This window comes from Quercus suber, unplaced genomic scaffold, assembly GCF_002906115.3.
Source record: "Quercus suber isolate HL8 unplaced genomic scaffold, Cork oak 2.0 scaffold_85, whole genome shotgun sequence".
In the NCBI taxonomy this organism is placed as follows: domain Eukaryota; kingdom Viridiplantae; phylum Streptophyta; class Magnoliopsida; order Fagales; family Fagaceae; genus Quercus; species Quercus suber.
In genome coordinates this window covers 661,230-682,886 of record NW_027069550.1, presented here as the reverse complement: position 1 = coordinate 682,886, position 21,657 = coordinate 661,230, and the positions used below count along the sequence as shown (strand labels likewise).

Here is a 21,657-nt window from a genome sequence, read left to right as displayed (position 1 = left end):
AACATTTTTTGGTCTCTTAAACTTAGTTGAATTTCAAGTAATTCTTAGAGATGGTGAAGGATGATTAGTACTAGGGGTGTGCATGGGTCGAGTTGGGTCGGGTTGAGGAGATTTTTAGACCCAACCCAATCCATCACATAAGTCGAACCCAACCCAACCCAACCCACATGGGTCGGGTTGAACCCATGGGTTTGACAAATTTTTATTATTATTATTATTATTATTATTATTATTATTATTAAATTGAGTAGAAAAAAATATAAATATTAATATATTAAAAAAAACCCAAAGATTAGTATCAATGTAACTTGATTTTGCTTTTTGCTAAGTCTAGGCTCTTCTAAATACAAGTCCAATTGAGAATTTTTTGTTTTGGCACTATGAGAACTTTCATAATGCTCAAATTCCTAATCATTACATAAAATTGCAATTAAAAAAATACCTAACAACATTATAATTTCATTATTAAAAAAATACCACAACATATACCAAACAAAATTCAATATACTTTCATATCTTCATCATGATCATCCATATCACCACGGCTAAAACTCTCAAGACAATATGAAACATTTGTAGTAGTCATAGGCTTGAGACATTCATATTCTAAAAAAAGTGTATACAATTGTGTTTGAACTTACTCAACATTCATTTCAACAATGTGTTCAATTGGCTCTATCTTCTCAAAACTAAAGTCCACAAAATTTAACTTATACCATTGAACAAGAACAATAGCACAAGCTAGTACCACACTATAACAATCCCATTATTTGTCAAATTTACATTCCATCTATTGTGCCATATTACTGATAAATGAATCTTGACTCTCTATTTTCTCAAGTAAGAGCAATTCAATTTGAGACACTCCATGAAAATATAAATTTGTTGTGGGGTAATCGATTCTAGAAAATAGAGTTGTAATTAATTAAAAGATTTCAAAAACCGAGTCATCCTTTCAATTATATTCCATTCATCCCTTGATGGACAGTGCTTGAAATTAGCATCATCCTGTGCTAAACGATTCAATACAAAACAATATATCATAGAACTATCAAGCATGTCATATGTTGTATTCCATCTCGTAAACACATCTAGACATAAGCCTTTTGTTCTCTTCACACCAAGTATCTTGGCACATTTATCAAATCTACACATTCTACTCTTTGATCCTTTAAGATATTTCATAGTTTCTTGGATCTTAATCACTGAGGCATCTATTATGTTCAATCGTTCTTGAACAATAAAATTAAATATATGGCTAACACATGAAAAAAGATAGCACCACATAACAATAAACCCCGCTCATTAAGCTTTTCTTTTATGAAAGTTTAGCAATTATCATCATTAGGTACATTATCTAAGGTAATGGAAAATAATTTCTCCTAAATATCCCAATCTTCTAAAAAATTAAAAATCTTTTATGATAGAAGAGTTCCTGTGTGTGAAGGTGACATATGACAAAAATTCAAGATGATATTTTTCAATTCTCATTTCTCATCTACATAATAAGCTATAAGACAAATATATCTCTCACTTGTAATAGAAGTCCAAAAATCTGAAGTCAAACATATTCTACCAAGATTTGATTTCAACTTCTAAGTCATTTTTCTCTTTCTTGTTGTAGGGGCCTTTTTTTGTTATGCTTTGGGTTGGGCTGCCTCCTACGGTGATGGGCTCTGGTATTCTGAGTAGGAGAGTTGAGACCGGCCCAACTGTAATTCACTTTGAGCTGGCTTGTGTGCGAACTTGGCATCGTCTGCTAGGAGAGTACTTATGGCGGGCAAAGCTGTTTTTTAATAAGTCACGGCAGACAAAGCTGTTTTTTAATAAGTCACGGCAGACAGATATAATAACAAAAGAAAAACAGAATATAATGATCTTTCCTTGATGGAAAATGACCAAGTAATCTCTATTTTTTTTTATGACAATCACAGTAATGACAATGGCTTTACAAAAGAAATGAAAGATTAAATGACAATATGAATTAATTAAAGAAATAATATCAAGTTAAGTTTGAGTCTGTAGTGGCAAAGACTAAAGAGGAAGAACGCTTCCTTTCAATGAAACTAATCTCTCAGGAAAATATCCTATCATGTGGATTAATGACTTTGAATGAATCAAACCTAAATGATTAGTGCCCAAATGAATCACTATTGTTTAATCGTTTCCAAGAGAGTGAGATTTTGAGTGAGAGAGAAGGGAACTAACCTACTGGTGCATGCTTATTACACTTTTTCTCTTTGTTTTTTGTTTTCTCTCTTATCTTTTCTTCTTTCTTTCTTTTTCTTTTGTTTTCCTTTTTACTTTGTGATACCTCTATTTTTTTATCCCCTTTACAGGGCACGGTAAGGGTCCTTTTATAGGGCCTGCTGTGACCGGGTTTTACCACTTTACTCCCTTAACCGCCTTTGTCTGGTTTGGGTGTACTTGCCGACCACCTAGAGGCTCGTCCATGTACCACTTACCATCGCTAGACAAAGGTAGGTTTGTGTTGTTTATTAGTCCGCCGTGGCATCCTCTCCTGCCATGGCATAAATGCTTTTTCTCTCTCTCGATGGCATGCACCCAACGGTTCCTCCCTCAACGTTGCCTCTTTTGGGCGGTCTATCATCCCAGCAGGACGTACCTCCAAAAAAGGCTTGGGCAAGAATCGCAAAATAAATATTTTCCCCTCTCCCCACCACCAAACCACACCCCCCTTACCTCTTACCTTTGACCCATGGCCCCACCACGTCTCATATTAGTTGGGTACAGGTTGGTGGTGCCTGGGCTTTGCGCGTGCCTTCCTGTTATGTATGTTCAAAAACTGCCTGCTGCTCATGCATTTGCTGCGATCTAAAGCTTTGTTTGCATAGTCTGCCGCATTTCTCTGTTCTTTTACGCGGGCCGTTTGCAAAATTCACTGTTCTCTCTAGGGACTGGGCTTTACTTGGTACTGGGCTTCTTATTTCTTTCGACTCATTTCTTAATTATCCTGGCTTCCTATCACATTACTTGGCATTTCTTACCGCGGCGATTTACTCCTGCTGGGCCTCTTTTCAGGCCTGCCATTCCATTCTTTCTCCCAGTGGCTTAATATGGCCACTAGTGTTCTTACTTATGGGCTTTAGCATCCCTTTCGTTTTTCATTGGGCTTGCGGCCCATTTACTTCATTTGGACTTCCTCGCCCCACTCACTAACTCTGCATTCCCATAGACTTTTACTAACTTGATTGGGCTTCCTCGGCCCAATTTCCTTATTCTCATCCTTGGGGTTCATGGGCTTGCCATCAACCCTTACTTTCTTTGTTTACATTGTCTTGGCCCTGCCGCGGCCCATTCTCACTTTTCTATACCATATACTGCCCATGGGTGTCATTTCTCTCTTTCTGGGCCTTTTGGGCTCATTTACTTCCTCAAGACCCATTTGTTTATGTTATGGGCCTGTAATCCATTATTCCTGCCACTTACACTTAATGGTTTTATTCTATACTTGTAACTTCTATTTGCTGCCTGCGTTGCTAAGTTGGGCCTGTTTTACAAAAATGACCCTCAACACTTGTAAGCTTTAATAACATCATTTTTTTTTTTTGTAGTATTCCTAGAAATATGTTTAACAATTGAATTTAGATATGTGAAAATCTTTCTAATGCCTTTATACTTAACAAATGTAAATGGTAAATTATGTTTAACAATAGCCACAACTAACATCTCACAAAACTCTTCTTGACTTATCTTTCTTTGTGACACATTCCCTTCTTTTTCAGCATTTTGTTTTACTTCATTTCGTTTAGGACATTTGAGAAGATGGCAACACAAGCTTGTTATTCCATTATGACTATCTGCCACATAATCTTTCTTACACCATTGACAAATAGTCTTACATATCTCATCATCATCAATAGGCAATTCCACCAAATCATTTCATACATCAAAAGTGGTTTTCTTTTTTTGTCTTTTCAGAACATTTTTTGGTCTCTTAAACTTAGTTGAATTTCAAGTAATTCTTAGAGATGGTGAAGGATGATTAGTACTAGGGGTGTGCATGGGTCGAGTTGAGTCGGGTTGAGGAGATTTTTTGACCCAACCCAATCCATCACATAAGTCGAATCCAACCCAACCCAACCCACATGGGTCGGGTTGAACCCATGAGTTTGACAAATTTTTATTATTATTATTATTATTAAATTAAGTAGAAAAAAATATAAATATTAATATATTAAAAAAAACCCAAAGATTAGTATCAATGTAACTTCTTAAAGGCAAACAACACTAATTACTAAACAACAATAGTAATTTACTAAGAGCATTCGCAACACTGGTGCTATATAGGTATAATGGTATTTTTTTAGCTCAAAATCACAAAAAACATCACGCAGCAATGGAGCTAAATCTAAATTTAGCTCTTCAACTACAGTACACATTTATCTTTAGATGTGTATTGTAGCTCACAGGTAAAAAAAAAAAATTATTTTTTTATTACATTTCTCTCTCTTCTCTCATTAAATAATCTTTTCCTATCCTCTCTCTCTCTCTCTCCGGCTTCTCTCTTTCTTCTTTCTTCCTTAATTTTTTTCTCTCTAGCTCGCCTGCCACTCCCTCATCTCCCTCATCCTTCAGCTCGTTGGCCACTCCCTCATCGCCGATCTGTTTCGCCGACCAAGCTCGCCGACCCACCCCAAGCCCCATCGCCCAATCCGTGCCTCTCTCTCTCTCTCAGTCATTCTCACCTCTCTCGACCAACCCAGCTCCAAGCCTCTGCCTCAACCACAAGCCACCGCTGCCACCCATCTTTCTATTCTCTTTGTTGTGATTGAGTTTTTTTTTTTTTTTTTAATGTATTTTCATATGGGTTTGGTGGCTGTGGCGGTGGTGGTTGATTTTGGCTATGGTAGTGGTGGTGGATGATTTTGACAGTGGGTTTGTGGACTTTGGTTGTGGTGGTGGTGGATGATTTTGGCTTTGACAGTGGGTTTTGTGTATTTTGGCTTTGGCAGTAGCTTGTTCCTTGGTTTTTTTTTTTTTTTTTTTATATATATTGTGTTGTGGTTGCCAAAGTAGAGTGGTGGTTGTGGCCAGTGGTAGTGGTGGTGGTGGTGGTTGTGGCTTTGGCTGTGGTTGATGGTAGAGTGGTTGTTTTTTTTTGGGTAGTAGGACATATTATTTTATTGTAGTGGTTATATTATTTTATTGTAATGTGTATATTATTTTATTGTGTTGAAAGCTAAAATAAATCCACTGCTGCAACATGTGTGTAGGTAAAATAGATAAAGTGACTTTTTGTGTAGCTAAATAGCTAAAATTTTGCCTCCACTGCTGTGAATGCTCTAAGGTTTGTGTGAACTAATTAGTTTTTGTATGGGATAGGAAGAGCCGGTTATTTTAAAAAAATTAATTATATAATATTATATATATATATATATTAAATTAGTATTAGTAGAAGGAGCCGAGAAAGTGCTGCTCTACAGCTGGTTTTTTTTTAAAATTATTAAATATATATAAGTGCCTTACAGCTAGTTAAAAAAAAAATATATTATATATAATATATTTAAAATATATATTAAATAGGGGTGGGTCGGGTCGGGTCGGTTTTGGCGGGTTTGTAATTTTATGACCCAAACCCAACCCGATCCACTATAAAAAATTTTTTTTGTAACCCAACCCAACCCGGTGGGTTGGGTCGGGTTTAGCGGGTCGGTGGGTTTTCTACACACCCCTAATTAGTACAAGTATTCATAACAACAACATCATCATCATTTTCCAAATTTACAGACAAAGATGCAGCTATACTCTATTTATCAAATCAAAAGGCATAATTAAAATTACAATTCTAGTGACTAGTCTATTCAAAACATTTAAACAACTAAATAATAAAATACTAGACATTTCGATTACAATGAGTGGGTGACATTACAATTTTTTCAACAATCGAACACATCAACATAATGCTAGTAGCAATAATTACTAAATCATAATATTAAAGAATCAATTAAACACTGTAAACATTTGGGGTTCTGAGAGAGGGATGAAAAAAATTGCCTTCACACAGTTGATTATGTGTGGTTGTGGTCCTTTTGGATGTATGGGTCAGTACAACAAGTGTTGATATAGAGGTTTTGGCTGTGAGTGATGAGAGACAGAGAGGTACGTGGGAAAGAAGAGGAAGTTGGCTTGCTAATGTTGTGAGAAGAGCTTTTTCATTTATGGAGAGATAAGAGGAGCTACTGGTTGATAGAAGAAGTCGAAGAGCAAAAAAAAATTAAGATAAAGAGAATGAAGGCGGAGAAGAGAAAGGTAAAAGCTATTGAGAGTAAGAGTGAGAGACAATAGAGTTAGGTATTTCATTTTGCTTTTTGGCATTTTGAGTAACTATTGAATTCTTTTAATTTTGTTTTATTTACTGTTTTGTCACTTTGTGGCTGGGTTTGTGCTAGTTAGATAGATATTACTATATTAGTTAGACAGACTTGAACATGTTAGTAATAATTAGTAATCTTTGAAGTAGAACTTAGTAGTTAGTTGTTTTAGTTAATGACTATTATAACTAGAAGTAGAGCTTAGTAGTTAGTAGTTAGTAGTTGAAGTAGATGCTTTAGGCTTTAACTTTCCTTTTGTATTTTTTTCCTTTTTATTTAACTCTATATATTTTTTTAATAAATAAAAGGCACAACACACAGGTTAATTGTGCCTTTTATGATATTGTTATGTACCTAGAAGCATTCCAACACAACTTGCTATCTAATTTTTAAATATTTTTTAGGGAAAAAAAAAGGTTAAAAAAACGGGTGGGCCTTAAGTTGGCCCATATTTAATTTGGGCCAAAAACTGAGTTTGAGTTGGGCCAAAACTGGCAAGTTTGGGTCAGGATAACAAATTTTTGTAACGACCCTGCCCCAATTGTGTAGATATTGTCCGTTTTAGGACTCATACCCCTCATGGTTTTGTTCTCTTCCAAAGCACAAAGCAGTGGGGAAAATGCCTCTACACATTAAAGGGAGGTCATTCCTTATAAACACATTTCCATGTGCTTCCCTAGGCGATGTTGGATTCCATGAAATGCAAGACTCCCCTTTTGGGTTACTACAATTTTAGCTTGTTTTACCATGTCTTGATGCATACATGCCCTTATTACCCACACACACACTTTAGTTTTGATCTTTCAAGTTGATTGCAGTTTAATATGCTTATTTTAATGTTTGTGCTTTTCTTAAACCATGATGCATATTTCTTCATTCTACGCATTTTAATTAAGATTTCATGATTAACATAGAGTTCCACTTTAATAAAATCCTTAATTAAAAATGGCATAAGAATCATGAATGATTTTGGCACCCAACACCTTCTCAATCTCGTAAGTTAGCTCTAAGTTTATGTCTATTTAAAATTACACATGCATATAAGCTTAAATCGATTCTTACATCTAAACCAAAATGGTCAATTCTTTCTTCATACTAACCTTACAAAACTAAAGTTAATTGTGTATTCCTTAATCCATGGCTATAAGGAGTCCACATGGGTGTTAAGCTTCTTAACTATTCTAAGGAAGGAATGAAAGAATTTATGGAATTAAGTAATTGGTTAAGTTGTTTATGATTTCTTTGTAAGAACCAAGGCCCCTATAAAAGATAGAGATAGAAAGAAGAGTACACTATTTCTTTATAGTTTCCTCTATGCTTTGCTAGTACTTACCATCAGTAATGTATTCTAACAAACTAAACTACACATTACAATACAATTACAGTAGGTTTTGTCTTATAATAGCTACAGTCTTGTATATCAACTACCACTTACGTATTATACAGATTTCTTGTGTAACAATAGCTCCCTTGCTAAGTGCACCTCTATTAGGGTTTTAACAATGGGCTACTCTCAGAAGTATTTAATGCAATATGTTAAAATTTGAAAACTACGTTTTGGGGTGCTCACATCTTGGCATAGTAGCATTTTTCAACTCCTCTAACTTTATGTCATCACATTCATTCCAATTACCCACATCTCTTACCTAACGAAATGCATAGTTTGCATTGTTTAATATTATGTGTAGTTGGATCAAGACATACATAGTACATAACAAATTTCTAAGCTCTAACCTCAAATGCTTTTAACCTTCCAAATTTATTTTCAATTTATTTATATATTTCTAGTGTGAGAATAATTTGGTTGTTTTCAAGATTAAGTAAAAAAAAAAAAGTACACTTGACTTATTATTTATTGTTCCTTCCATAAAAATCACAATAATTGACAACATAAAACCCATAACCTAACAAAAAAAGGAAACACCTAAGACAACCCAAATAACAAATCACCAACAATCCTATAATTATGTATCACTATCTTATATCATATTACAAAGCACAATCACATATTGATGCATACAAACAACATGTTATTAAACCAACACCATTAATCAATATGAAATTAACTTTACACTATCACAAATCGATGCCTACAACATCAAACAAAGGCCACATAGGTGTCCTTGATGGCTTGAACAATTGCCGCAAGATCATCCCTAAGCACTTTAACGAGTGCCGCCGCCATGACGCTCAAGATTTAGCATATGTGCTTCGTGTTGTCACTAAGTGTAATACTTGTTCAAAGTATAGTATTTCATTGTTTTTATACATAGTTATTTGATGTTAAATCAAATTAAAGTAATAGTTGAAAGACAATCTCATGTCTTGTTTTAAGTTCTTATCAGTCTAGGTGAATTTACAAGTTTGTTTTATTAGGTTAGTGTAGTTGGTATATGTAACTACTTGGCTCATTATATTTAAGGAGTACTACTTGGTATATGTAGTTGGTTTATTTATTAGATTTTAGTGAGAGGATTTTAATTAAGAGTTGAATATGCAGCACTTTTAAGTTATCCATTTTAATTCTCAAAAAAAAAAAAAAAGTTATCCATTTCTGTTTAGGTTGTAGTAACATTACTCTAGATAGTTGAGGCTAAATGTGTTTTGGTGATTCGAGGAAGTAGATTTCATAATATGATTCATCTCGAGATATTGTATTGTATATATGTATATTTAAAAAAGAACCTTTGCAAAATAGTGAACCTTTTATGTAAAAGTTCTTTATATAAGTAAGTATATATTTTATGATTTATATTTTGAACAATTTATAAATATTGTTAACGATAAATAAATTGTTTTCAAGTAGTTAGCTAGACTGTCTGTAACCTTTGTCAACACATGGTTAAGTGTTGGTCTTTGGCCAAAGCATTGTTTATTGTGGTTTGATGCATTGTCATTGTTTGCTCTTCAGAGCCATTTTTATTGTTTGCTTTTTGGAATCATTGTTATTGTATGCCTCTATGAGGTTATTGTTTCCCATGAGACTCACCCATCGATCATTTAGTAAGATATGTCATAGTTTGGGCCGTTTGGCTAATATTTTAAATGCTACTCTATTGTTTATATATTGTTATTGATATCTTGAAAGTGGAAAATAGTTCCTACTAATTGTTATAAACAGTTTATTCCATTAATGAATTGAGGTTCTTTGAGCAAAACTATTGCGATTAAGAAATTTTGAGAGCCTTTGTTATTATAGCTATACATTTTTATCTCATACTATTGACAAATTTTTAAAGGTTTAAATCTAATATGTATTTTGCTTGAGAGTATCATGTGAAGTGGTCTCTTATTGAGCTTCTAGTTCACCCCCCTTTTTCCACCCTTTCATATTAGAACAATGTAATCTATTTTGGTGGATGATTATTGGAGCCATTGATTGAAGACTTCATTTGAAGCTATGTTTGTTAATGGACTGTGTTATTATATTTTCTTAGGATAGCGAGATTAGTATTCTTGAAACTATTTGAAATTGTATTTGAAGACTTTATTGTTAAAGTTTTAGTTTTTGATGGATTTTATAAAAAAAGACTTTTTTTTTTTTGGAGAGAGTTTCAACATATGACGTTCGCTCCTGATGATGTTCTTTATCATCAGACCAAGACATCAATCGGTTTTTGGTGTAGGAGGGGATTGAACTCTAGATCTCTTATTCAACATCAGATATTTTACCAGTTAAGCTAACTGGAACCCACTATAAAAAAGAACTTGATGGTTTGATTTTTTATTTGTGGATATTTAATTATGCTCTATTTCATTATTTTTATATTTGTATATACATGACAAGCCATGTATCTAAATCCTTGGTATGGGTTTGGGGCGTGACATTAAGGAATTTGATGATGACTTGAATTATTCCCTCAAAATCAACCCATACCACTGTGATTAGCATTGAGTTCTATTGCAAGGATGTCCGAACTTCATGATTGTTGGCCATGCACGAGCACGATTTATATATATATATATATATATATATAATGGTGAATGTATAAACCTAATAGAAATGTAAAAGAAAAAGAAGAAGAAAAAGAAGAAGCTAATAATGGGTTTCAAAACCAATATGCAATATACACAAAAGAATTATAAAAAAAAATGCTAGCGTTAATTTAGAAAACATAAAACACAATATGAAAGTATAAAAAAAAATGTGTTCTTTAACAACTCACCTGTAGAATAATTTTGAGACACAATTCTTAAGATGTTTTTTTAGAAAACGCTTAGTTGTGTAATATTTTTGTGTGAATCCCACACAAGGTTGAAAACACATTTTAAAAACATGAACCAAACAAGCTTTATATTTTTTATGTCAAGGAAATGACATTGCTTGCTCATCAAAAACTAATTTATGACCAACTTAGATTTTTGTGGCTTTCGTTTTCTTTTATTTATTATTTTTATGAAATGTGGCACAGTTGTTAAACCGAACAACATAAAACATGTGTCACCCAACCTAAATAGTCCCATGCATAAGCTTCAACTCCAAAGTCAACCGAATGTCAATTTTAGTAAATCCATTCACCTTTTAATCCTACACAAACCCAACCTAAAATTTTGGTATGGTATCATGACACAAGAATTTACATTCACTTCTCTAGGGATAGAGTTGGGATTTAAATAGTCCCATGCATAAGCTTCAACTCCAAAGTCAACCGAATGTCAATTTTAGTAAATCCATTCACCTTTTAATCCTACACAAACCCAACCTAAAATTTTGGTATGGTATCATGACACAAGAATTTACATTCACTTCTCTAGGGATAGAGTTGGGATTTCAAGTTAAAGGGGCTAAAGATTTGTGAACTGTGATTGTTTGGGCAGATTTGTGGAGTTTTGGGGCTAATTTGTGAAAGGGGCCAAGATTTTGGAAGAAGGGGAGCTAAGTTTTATTTTTCTTTGATCCAATTCGAATTAAGCTTTAATATATTATTTACTTTTGTATTATTGAACAATACAATACAAGTTTCACTATTTTTATGTTTCAAGAACCTTGCAACTCAATGATATAATGTGCCGTTGTTTATTCAGGAAGTAATGATTCAAATCATTAATGCTCATTGATGTGAATATGATTTTTATTTTTATTTTTAAAAAAAAAATCTATTTTCTTTTGTCAAATATAGTAAACTCTTCTTTATTAAGAAAGTGATGATTCAAAATCACCTATGCTCATTGCTACAAGCCTACAACTATAAATTTTGTTTTTAAAACCTATTTTTTGGTCAAATATAGGAAACAAATTAAAAAGAAACAACAGAGGGAAAAAAAATTCACATTCATGAATTAAAAAAAAGGACAAATAGGAAGAAGGGAAATTGAAAAAGTGAATCTGAGGTTTATTTGGGATCTGCTTATTTTGCTGAAATTGAAAACTTTTTACTAAAAGTACTGTAAATAAAAGTAAAAGTTAGCTGAAATAGTACAATGAGACTCATAAATAGTATTAAAAAGTATAATAAGATCTATAAATAATAACAAAAATAAAATAAATTGACAAAATTAATTATACAACCGGACACCAATATATTCAAAATGATAAATGTCCCCAATTAATCCCCGTACACTGAAACTGAGACCTCAACAAATACAAAATCCAGATATCCAAAACAAGATAAGGGCCCTGATTTAATCATCAGTCCTCCACGACTCACACCCTTAAAATTCACCTCTCCCTGTATTTCTGTGGGACCCACTAACTTCCTCTCTCTCTCTCTCTCTCTCTCTCTCTCTTTCTGAAGAATCTCCGCGACGACAGCGCTCGAGTCCAAAACGAAACCCAGAATCAGCTCTCTCTCTCTCTCTCTCTCTCTGCAAAATTCGATCTCCAAGCTCGATTCGTCAAAGCCGGTACGTCTCGCTTCGCATTTCAATTCGAATTTTGCTTCAAAGCTCTTCAATTTCTCAGTTTCCGTGCGTGGTGCAATTTTTTTTTTTTGAATTCGTTTCTGAAAAACCCTAGAATTTTTTTGTTTGTTTGTTTCTTTTTCAATTTCATCAGTTAGGGTTTCGAAGCTTACGGAGCTCGTTTCGTTGATTTCGTAATCGTTCTTTGTTTTTGAATTCTCAATCCCCCTGGTGCTTTATTTCTCTGCTGAATTTCGTTTTCTAAATTATATCAATTTGAGTGTTTTTCCTTAAATGCTTTTTTTTTTTTTTTTTTTGTTGAAAATTTAGGGTTTTGGATTGTGTTTAATTTTTATGGTGATTTTGAGAGAATGTAGGGAGAGAAAGAAAGAAAATTTGGATTTCAGTTAAGGATACTTTGACTTGGTGCTGTAGTTTTTTATTTTTGCTGAATTGAACTTTCTATTTCTGGAAACTGAAATTTCAAGTGTTTTTGGCTTTACATTGCGAATTGTTCAACTACTGGACTGGAGTGAGTGAGTGAATGAGTGATTTTAACTGTTACGACCCATAATAATTGTACTCCTGTGCTACTTTATGGAGTAGATAGAGCATGGTCAGCTATTAGGTTGAAGCAAAAAAAAGAGATTAAACAATGGGTTCTAGAATAATTCTGGGTCATGGGTATTGTAGTTACAGCCACTAGTGTGAATCCATATTAGTGCTTATTTTGGAGTGCTGACTTTTTTTTTCTTTTTTTTTTTTTTTTTTGGAGGGGGTATTAGGTCACTGCTGTAGGGTTTTTGAAGTCATTGGAATGAGTTGTTGAGGAGAAATTCTTCTTCAAATTGAGTTTGTTTGATTGGGTTTCAAGTGATGGCGGGAAATGTGAGGTTTGAGTCGTGTTCAGCTAGTCCGGAGAAATTTGCTTTTGGAGGGAGCTATACAAATGGGCAGAGGGGAAGTTATACTGGTGCTAGTTTGGATAGGTCTGGAAGCTTTCGTGAGGATGGCGAGAGTCATGTTTTTGGTTCCATTACTAGTTCCCGGGGGAGTAAATACTCTATTACCAAATGCTCTAAACACATTCGTTAACCCAACCTTTCTTTTTTAACAATGTTATCTCTAACATCACTTGGGTTGGCCTTGAGTCAGATGAGTGTGAGGCCATTTGGGTGGGGTCCAGAGTGGTTGCATGCCGTGTTGGAGTGCATGTGTCATGAGGTTCAAGTGGAAAGATTATTATTTATGTTCTTTTTGTAACAGAAGTGGGGTTCAAGAGCCAACTTTTTTATCTTCTTTTGTTTGATCTTGATTGATGATGGATGGGAAGCATTGGGCTTATCCCTAATCCTCCTTTGTCCTTTTTCTTTCGAAGTCTCTCTCGCATAGGAAAGTGAAATTAGTGTACTTTGATTATAATAAATAGAAAGGTGACTATCTTGATATTTATTTTAACACTTTGTTTTCCTTTCCTTGTTTTTGTGTAAACATTGCAATTGTACACACAAAATTCGTAAAAAAGATAAATCACACCGTTACGAAATAATGTAACAAATTATCAATTTATATTGATTTGTATGTATGTGCGTACAGTCCTCTATATGACTTTTAATAATGAAAGAATACAAAAAACTCCTCTTATTCGATCTCCAAAGAACTTTTGACCCAAAAGGCTATGAAACTTGGTCTTGAATTGTACTTGGATGCAAGGTTTTGAAACTCGGACCGTTCATTGAATCGTAAAAGAGAGAGGTTCAAGGTTTTTGAAGTCGAACCACGATGACGCTATAATTAATTTAATAATTATTTTAAATATATAAAAAATATTAAATTAATAAAAATTGAAAAATTAACTAAAATAGTTGAATTAAAATAAAAATCCAAATTTTCAAGAGCCAACTTTTTTATCTTCTTTTGTTTGATCTTGATTGATGATGGATGGGAAGCATTGGGCTTATCCCTAATCCTCCTTTGTCCTTTTTCTTTCGAAGTCTCTCTCGCATAGGAAAGTGAAATTAGTGTACTTTGATTATAATAAATAGAAAGGTGACTATCTTGATATTTATTTTAACACTTTGTTTTCCTTTCCTTGTTTTTGTGTAAACATTGCAATTGTACACACAAAATTCGTAAAAAAGATAAATCACACCGTTACGAAATAATGTAACAAATTATCAATTTATATTGATTTGTATGTATGTGCGTACAGTCCTCTATATGACTTTTAATAATGAAAGAATACAAAAAACTCCTCTTATTCGATCTCCAAAGAACTTTTGACCCAAAAGGCTATGAAACTTGGTCTTGAATTGTACTTGGATGCAAGGTTTTGAAACTCGGACCGTTCATTGAATCGTAAAAGAGAGAGGTTCAAGGTTTTTGAAGTCGAACCACGATGACGCTATAATTAATTTAATAATTATTTTAAATATATAAAAAATATTAAATTAATAAAAATTGAAAAATTAACTAAAATAGTTGAATTAAAATAAAAATCCAAATTTCAAATATATTTTTCATATCATGATTTTTACAAAATAAAAAAAAAAATCAAATCTTAAGCAAATATAGATATAATATTTATTTATATGTTAATTAGTAAAACCTTGATAATAATAATAGTATAATAATTACTATAATACAAGAACTTGTGGGCTTGTGGCAAATTGGCAATACACGTTACGTTAACATCATGTTGGGCTCAAGGTTAGTCAAAGCCCAGCTCATTTAAATTAATCTTGTGCTATGCCCAACAGCCCAAGTCCATTTAAATGGTCAACTATGTATTGAATTTCAAAAAAATAAACCGTAAAACCACTTAAACCAGAGGAGGGGCAGACTTGCCCATTAAAAAATTAGTTAAATAATAACTATTAATACAAGGCCAAAGGAAATGGTTGACAGCCGAGCATCTGCTACAAGTAAAAGAAGAAAGGGATGAAGGCTTGATACTTTATACTTTGATAGCCAAGTTTACTGACTTGTGGAAGACTGTGATAGAAAGTACAAATTTCAACTTCATCATCGGCAAACGGGCGAAGAATAGCAGACTTTAGAAAGAGTAAAAATGCAGAGACGGCAAAAGCGCAGAAAAAAAGAAAGAAAGAAAGAGAGACAAAGAAGAAAAAGAAGAAGAAAAATGAAGAAGAAGAAATGGAGATGCAAGCTCAAGGTCTGATAACATCTCATTGTGGTTGAGAAGCTTCAACAATGGCTGTAAGTATCAAAAAAAAAAAAAAAAAAAGTTCTGACTTGAAGTTGAACCTTTGAGAACCGTCCACGGTTCTTAAAACCGGCAGGTTCAACTGCGGTTCGCTGCTTTTTCTACATATACCGGTTTTGAAAGCTTAAAGAACCATTTTGATGAACGGTTCCCGGTTAATTCAGTCAGACCGTATGGTCCGGTCCAGGTTTCAAAACCATGCTTGGATGTCTCCAAGTTGGATGCGTGATTGGATGTATTTGAGCTTTGATTTGAAGTTTAGGGCCGTTGACTTGATCTCGAACTAAATTAAAGGAAAATCCCTACTTTGATTTTAAGAAGTGGAAATAAGCCTTGATTTTGAAGGAGCAATGGTGCTTTTTTGGACTTAGAGATGACTCCTAGAAAGCACGAACGCGGCTGGGAGGGTGCCGCACCCGAGTCCCCCGAGTCCGACGTGGCCTGACGCGGGACGCAGCGACTCGCGGTGGTCTGATTTTTTTTTTCTCAAATTTGAGCCAACGAGGCTCGATTCGCGCCAACGAGGCTCGATTCGGCCAGAATCGGTCAATATCGGCCGTATCGGATCGTATCGGCCGGCGACCGATACGGCCGAAATATGCCGGAAACGGCCGAAACAAGCCGATATCAGCCTTGAAACTCGCCGGAACAGCCGAAATTCTGACCTCAGAGGCATTGTAATGTGTTTCTTGTCTTCTTCTTTCTTTGTTTTGTGAATCAAGGCATAACAATGTGTTTTTTATGAATATTTTAATAGTAAAAATATACAGAAAATATAAATAAAAATATTTTTAATAATTTTTTAATCGCCGAGTCTCGCCGCACCCGCACCCTACTTTTTCAAAAATTGCCGAGTCTCGCACCTGTACCCGCACCCGAGTCCCGAAACGCACCCGTGCTTCATAGGATGACTCTCTATTTTGATAAAGTATCAGTGGGGGTTTTCTCTCTAAGTTTCTCTCCCTTTTTACATTTGAGAGGCCTTTATTTATAGGAACTCAATGGCATTTGATTTGGAATATTCTCTCAACGTTTATTGAGAGTTAATTACAAATTTAAATTTGAATTTAATTTGTTCTTTCATTTAATAAGAATTTTTTATATGAGTCTTCTTTTGACATTTCTACATGACTTTCTTCATTTAATGCTGCCATGTGGCCTGGACATGTGTCATTTATATGTGAGTCATGGTCACTCAAAAACTTGACGTGTGGCTTGATTTCATTTGCTGATTATCCACTGTTAACACGTCATCAAATGCAAACTAATTTGACCACAAGTATTTGATCATGATCAATCAAACGGCTATAAATATATCATAAAATTTTGATGTCTACAGCAATATTTTATATTTGTTAATAATTTTAAGTCCCTTGATAATAAAGTAATAAAGCCCTATTCTTGGGGGGAGGCTATCATGTTTCCAAAACATGTTTCCTCCCTCTCACAAGGGGGTGGACCCCACACTTATGGGTGTGGGGTCCACCCCCTTGTGAGAGGGAGGAAACATGTTTTGGAAATATGGTGGATTTTTCCCTATTCTTGGTATGTATTGAGATGGCCAAAATGGGAAACTAACCCAATTTTCCTAACTATGTAGTTAGTAGTTACGGTTTTGAAACTATATTTTTTTACTAGCATCTTGAGTCTCTTAGACTCAATTTTGGGCTATAAATTAAGTCTTTGAGACTTGATTTTTATCATTTGATGTGACATTTTTTTCACGTGGTGAATGCCTGGAAATCGAGTCTCTAAGACTTGATTTACAAGCCAACGCTACTAAAAGTAAAAATCCTGCATCTTCTTTTCATCTTCTCATCATTACAAAAAGAGAGAGGGAAAAAAAAAAAACCAGAAACAGAACATCGGCACCGCCCTCAGCTACACCGCACAACCTAGGCCGCATGAGCCCAGGCCGCACTGGTGAGGTGAGCATCTGATTGTATTTTTGGTGAGGTGAGCATCTGATCTGATTGAATTTTTTTTTTGGGTATTTCGGCTTGTACATGGGCGACTTGAAACTTTAAATCTTTTTGGTTTATAAATCGAGTGTTAGAGACTTGATTTTCAAGTGTTCGCCACGTGGAAAAAGATGCCACATCAAAGATGATTAGACCATGAAAATCGAGTTATTGAGACTCGATTTATAGGCCAAAATCGAGTCACTTAGACTCGAGATGCTAGTAAAAAATATAGTTTGAAAATATTGCCGACTAATTATATTGTTTGAAAATTATGGTTGATTTCCCATTTTAGCCGTATTGAGGTTATTAGTAGTATTAGATTATATAAGGCAATCACAACTAAAAAATGCTTCAAACCATACCTTCTTCATTCTTATGCCCATATCTCAAAAAATATAATTTATATAATTAGAAAATAAATAAAAATTTCGAATGTCAAGAGGCACTTCTTACTTCTTAGGAGAAAGGGAAAACTTTAGCAAAATTTTATCGATTTTTTTTTAACAAACCCCTTTTTGGAAAGTCTTGTTCTTGTTTTTCCTCAAATGTTTTTCAATGTTCTACTAACCCTTCTTGTTAAATTGTGATTCCTAGTGACAAGAATTGGAGATCAAACTGAAGAAAAAAAACTATTATACACGCGAGTCAATTTGATTGGCCTTCTAGCGACAAGATCAATCTGATTGGCCTTCTAGTGACAAGAATTTGATCTCCAATTCATGTGTATAATACTAATTTACTATTATACACGTGAAGGGAAAAAAAACAAACAAACCAAAAAACATAAAGATTTTCATATCCTTGCAATTCAGACAGTTTTGACTTTTGAGCATGACTAAAATTCTTTACATACTTCAAATTTAAAGTTCACTAATGATATCATTCCCATAAAAGAACAAAAAAAACAAATTACAAAACTAAATGTCATAGACCATGTCAAGTGAACAGCCTTCTTAAGTACACAAATTCCTGTTGCATTTAAAATAATAATAAAGTTAAATTATATAGAAAGATAAACTAAATTTAAAAAAATATATATTTAAAAATAAATAAAAAAAAAAAAAAAAAAAAAAAAAATTACAAAACTAAATGTCATAGACCATGTCAAGTTAACATCCTTCTTAAGTACAAAAATTCTTGTTGCATTTAAAATAATAATAAAGTTAAATTATATAGAAAGATAAACTAAATTTAAAAAAAAAAAATCTTTAAAAAGAAACATAACAATTTAAGTAAAGAAGAACAAGTAAATATTTTATAAAAATTATATTTCAATCTACTTAACGTTGGTAGTAGATTCAACACTACAAATATTCATACTTGCAAATTGTAGCTCAAGTTGGCCAATTTCACTTGTATCTTCATTTACAATACAATATTTTAATATAACATAATTGCACCATGAAAGCAAATCAAAACTTATCAATAAAGAGCTAAAAATGTATAATTTCTATGATTCTATTAATATATCAAAATACTTTCAAATCAATATAACCAACTTTTAGTGCACAAGGTAGCTTCTATATTCTCAGGCAAAAGACGTGATTCATAAGGAGTAATAATTTGTTTTCATGTGCTAAAACTTGATTCAAATGCAACAGTAGTTATAGGAATGCTAATGAGATCATGTGCCATTAAAGAGAGCTCTAGAAACCGATTGTAATGTTCTTTCCATCAAGAGATAACTTCCAATTTTGGATTTTGCTTTTTGCTAAGTCTAGGCTCTTCTAAATACAAGTCCAATTGAGAATTTTTTGTTTTGGTACTACGAGAACTTTCATAATGCTCAAATTCCTAATCATTACATAAAATTGCAATTAAAAAAAAAATACCTAACAACATTATAATTTCATTATTAAAAAAATACCACAACATATATCAAACAAAATTCAATATACTTCCATGTCTTCATCATGATCATCCATATCACCATGGCTAAAACTCCCAAGACAATATGAAACATTTGTAGTAGCCATAGGCTTGAGACATTCATATTTTTAAAAAAGTTTATACAATTGTGTTTGAACTTACTCCACATTCATTTCAACAATGTATTCAATTGGTTCTATCTTCTTGAAACTAAAGTCCACCAAATTTAACTTATACCTTAGATCAAGAACAATAGCACAAGTTAGTACCACACTATAACAATTCCATTATTTGTCAAATTTACCTTTCATCTATTGTGCCATATTACTGATAAATGAATCTTGACTCTCCATTTTCTCAAGAGCAATTCAATTTGAGACACTCCATGAAAATATAAATTTGCTGTGGGGTAATTGATTCTAGAAAATAGAGTTGTAATTCATTAAAAGATTTCAAAATCCAAGTCATCCTTTCAATTATATTCCATTCATCCCCTGATGGACAATGCTTGAAATTAGCATCATCTTGTGCTAAATGGTTCAACACAAAACAATATCTCATAGAACTATCAAGCATGTCATATGTTGCATTCCATCTCATAAACACATCTAGACATAAGCCTTTTGTTCTCTGCACACCAAGTATCTTGGCACATTTATCAAATCTGCACATTCTACTCTCTAATCCTTTAAGATATTTCATAGTTTCTTGGATCTTAATCACTGAGGCATGTATTACTTTCAATTGTTCTTAAACAATAAAATTAAATATATGGCTAACACATGAAAAAAGATACCACCACATAACAATAAACCTCACTTATTAAGCTTTTCTTTTATGAAAGTTTGGCAATTATCATCATTAGATGCATTATCTAAGGTAATGGAAAATAATTTCTCCTCAATATTTCAATCTTCTAAAAAATTAAAAATCTTCTCTGATAAAAGAGTTCCTGTGTGTGGAGGTGATATAAGAGAAAAATTCAAGATGATATTTTTCAATTCTCATTTCTCATATACATAGTGAGCTATAAGACAAATATATCTCTCACTTGTAATAGAGGTTCAAAAATCTGAAGTCAAACATATTCTACTAAGAATTGATTTCAACTTCTAATGTCATTTTTCTCTTTCTTGTAAACTTTAATAACATCATTTTTTGTAGTATTCCTATAAATATGTTTAACAATTGAATTTAGATATGTGAAAATCTTTCAAATGCCTTTATACTCAACAAATGTAAATGGTAAATTATGTTTAACAATAGCCTCAGCTAACATCTCACGAAACTCTTCTTGACTTACTTTCTTTGTGACGCATTCCCTTCTTTTTTAGCATTTTGTTTTACTTCATTTTGTTTAGGACATTTGAGAAGATGGCAACACAAGCTTGTTATTCCATTATGACTATTTGCCACATAATCTTTCTTACACCATTGACAAATAGTCTTACATATCTCATCATCATCAATAGGCAATTCCACCAAATCATTTCATACATCAGAAGTGGCTTTTTTTGGTTTTTTCAGAACATTTTTTGGTCTCTTAAACTTAGTTGAATTTGAAGTAATTCTTAGAGATGGTGAAGGATGATTAGTACAAGTATCCAAAATAACAACATCATCATCGCATTCCAAATTTACAGACGAAGATGCAGCTATACTCTATTTATCAAATCAAAAGGCATAATTAAAATTACAATTCTAGTAACTAGTCCATTCAAAACATTTAAACAACTGAATGACAAAATACTAGACATTTAGATTACAATGAGTGGATGACATTTCAATTTTTTCAACAACCAAACACATTAACATAATGCTAGTAGTAGTAATTACTAAATCATAATATTAAAGAATCAATTAAACATTGAAAACATTTGGGGTTTTCAGAGAGGGATGGAAAAAAATTACCTTTACACGGTTGATTGTTTGTGGCTGTGGTCCTTTTGGATGTATGGGTCAGTATAGCAAGTGTTGAAATGGAGGTTTTGGCTGTGAGCGATGAGAGACAGAGAGGTATGTGAGAAAGAAGAGGAAGTTGGCTTGCTAATGTTGTGAGAAGAGCTTTTTCACTTATGAAAAGATAAGAGGAGCTACTGGTTGATAGAAGGAGATGAAGAGAAAAAAAATTAAGATAAAGAGAAGGAAGGCAGAGAAGAGAAAGGCAGAAGCTACTGAGTGTGCGTTTGCGCGCTTCTTAAACTCACGTTTTACGTTTCAGCAGTTTTTTTTTCTTTTTTTCTTTTCTTTCTTTTTGAGCCGAAATCTTTAACTTTTCCCGTGAATAGTGCACTGTTCACGGACTCACAAATTTTACTTTTTAGCAACTTTTTCATTAAAAATTGGTCCCACGGTACTATTCACACATTTAAAAATTATTTTGCTATAATGTTTTTTAGTTTTCAGTTTTCAGCTATATCCA

At 33.2% G+C, this 21,657-nt stretch overlaps 1 long non-coding RNA gene across 1 annotated transcript; it reads left to right on the top strand.

The window, feature by feature from the left end:
- Window positions 1-11,919: 11,919 nt before the first annotated feature.
- LOC136067796 (uncharacterized) lies at window positions 11,920-13,634 on the top strand. The gene is made up of 2 exons (XR_010629213.1): window positions 11,920-12,179; window positions 12,962-13,634. It is a non-coding gene; the product is annotated as an uncharacterized LOC136067796 (long non-coding RNA).
- The last annotated feature ends 8,023 nt before the right edge of the window (window positions 13,635-21,657 follow it).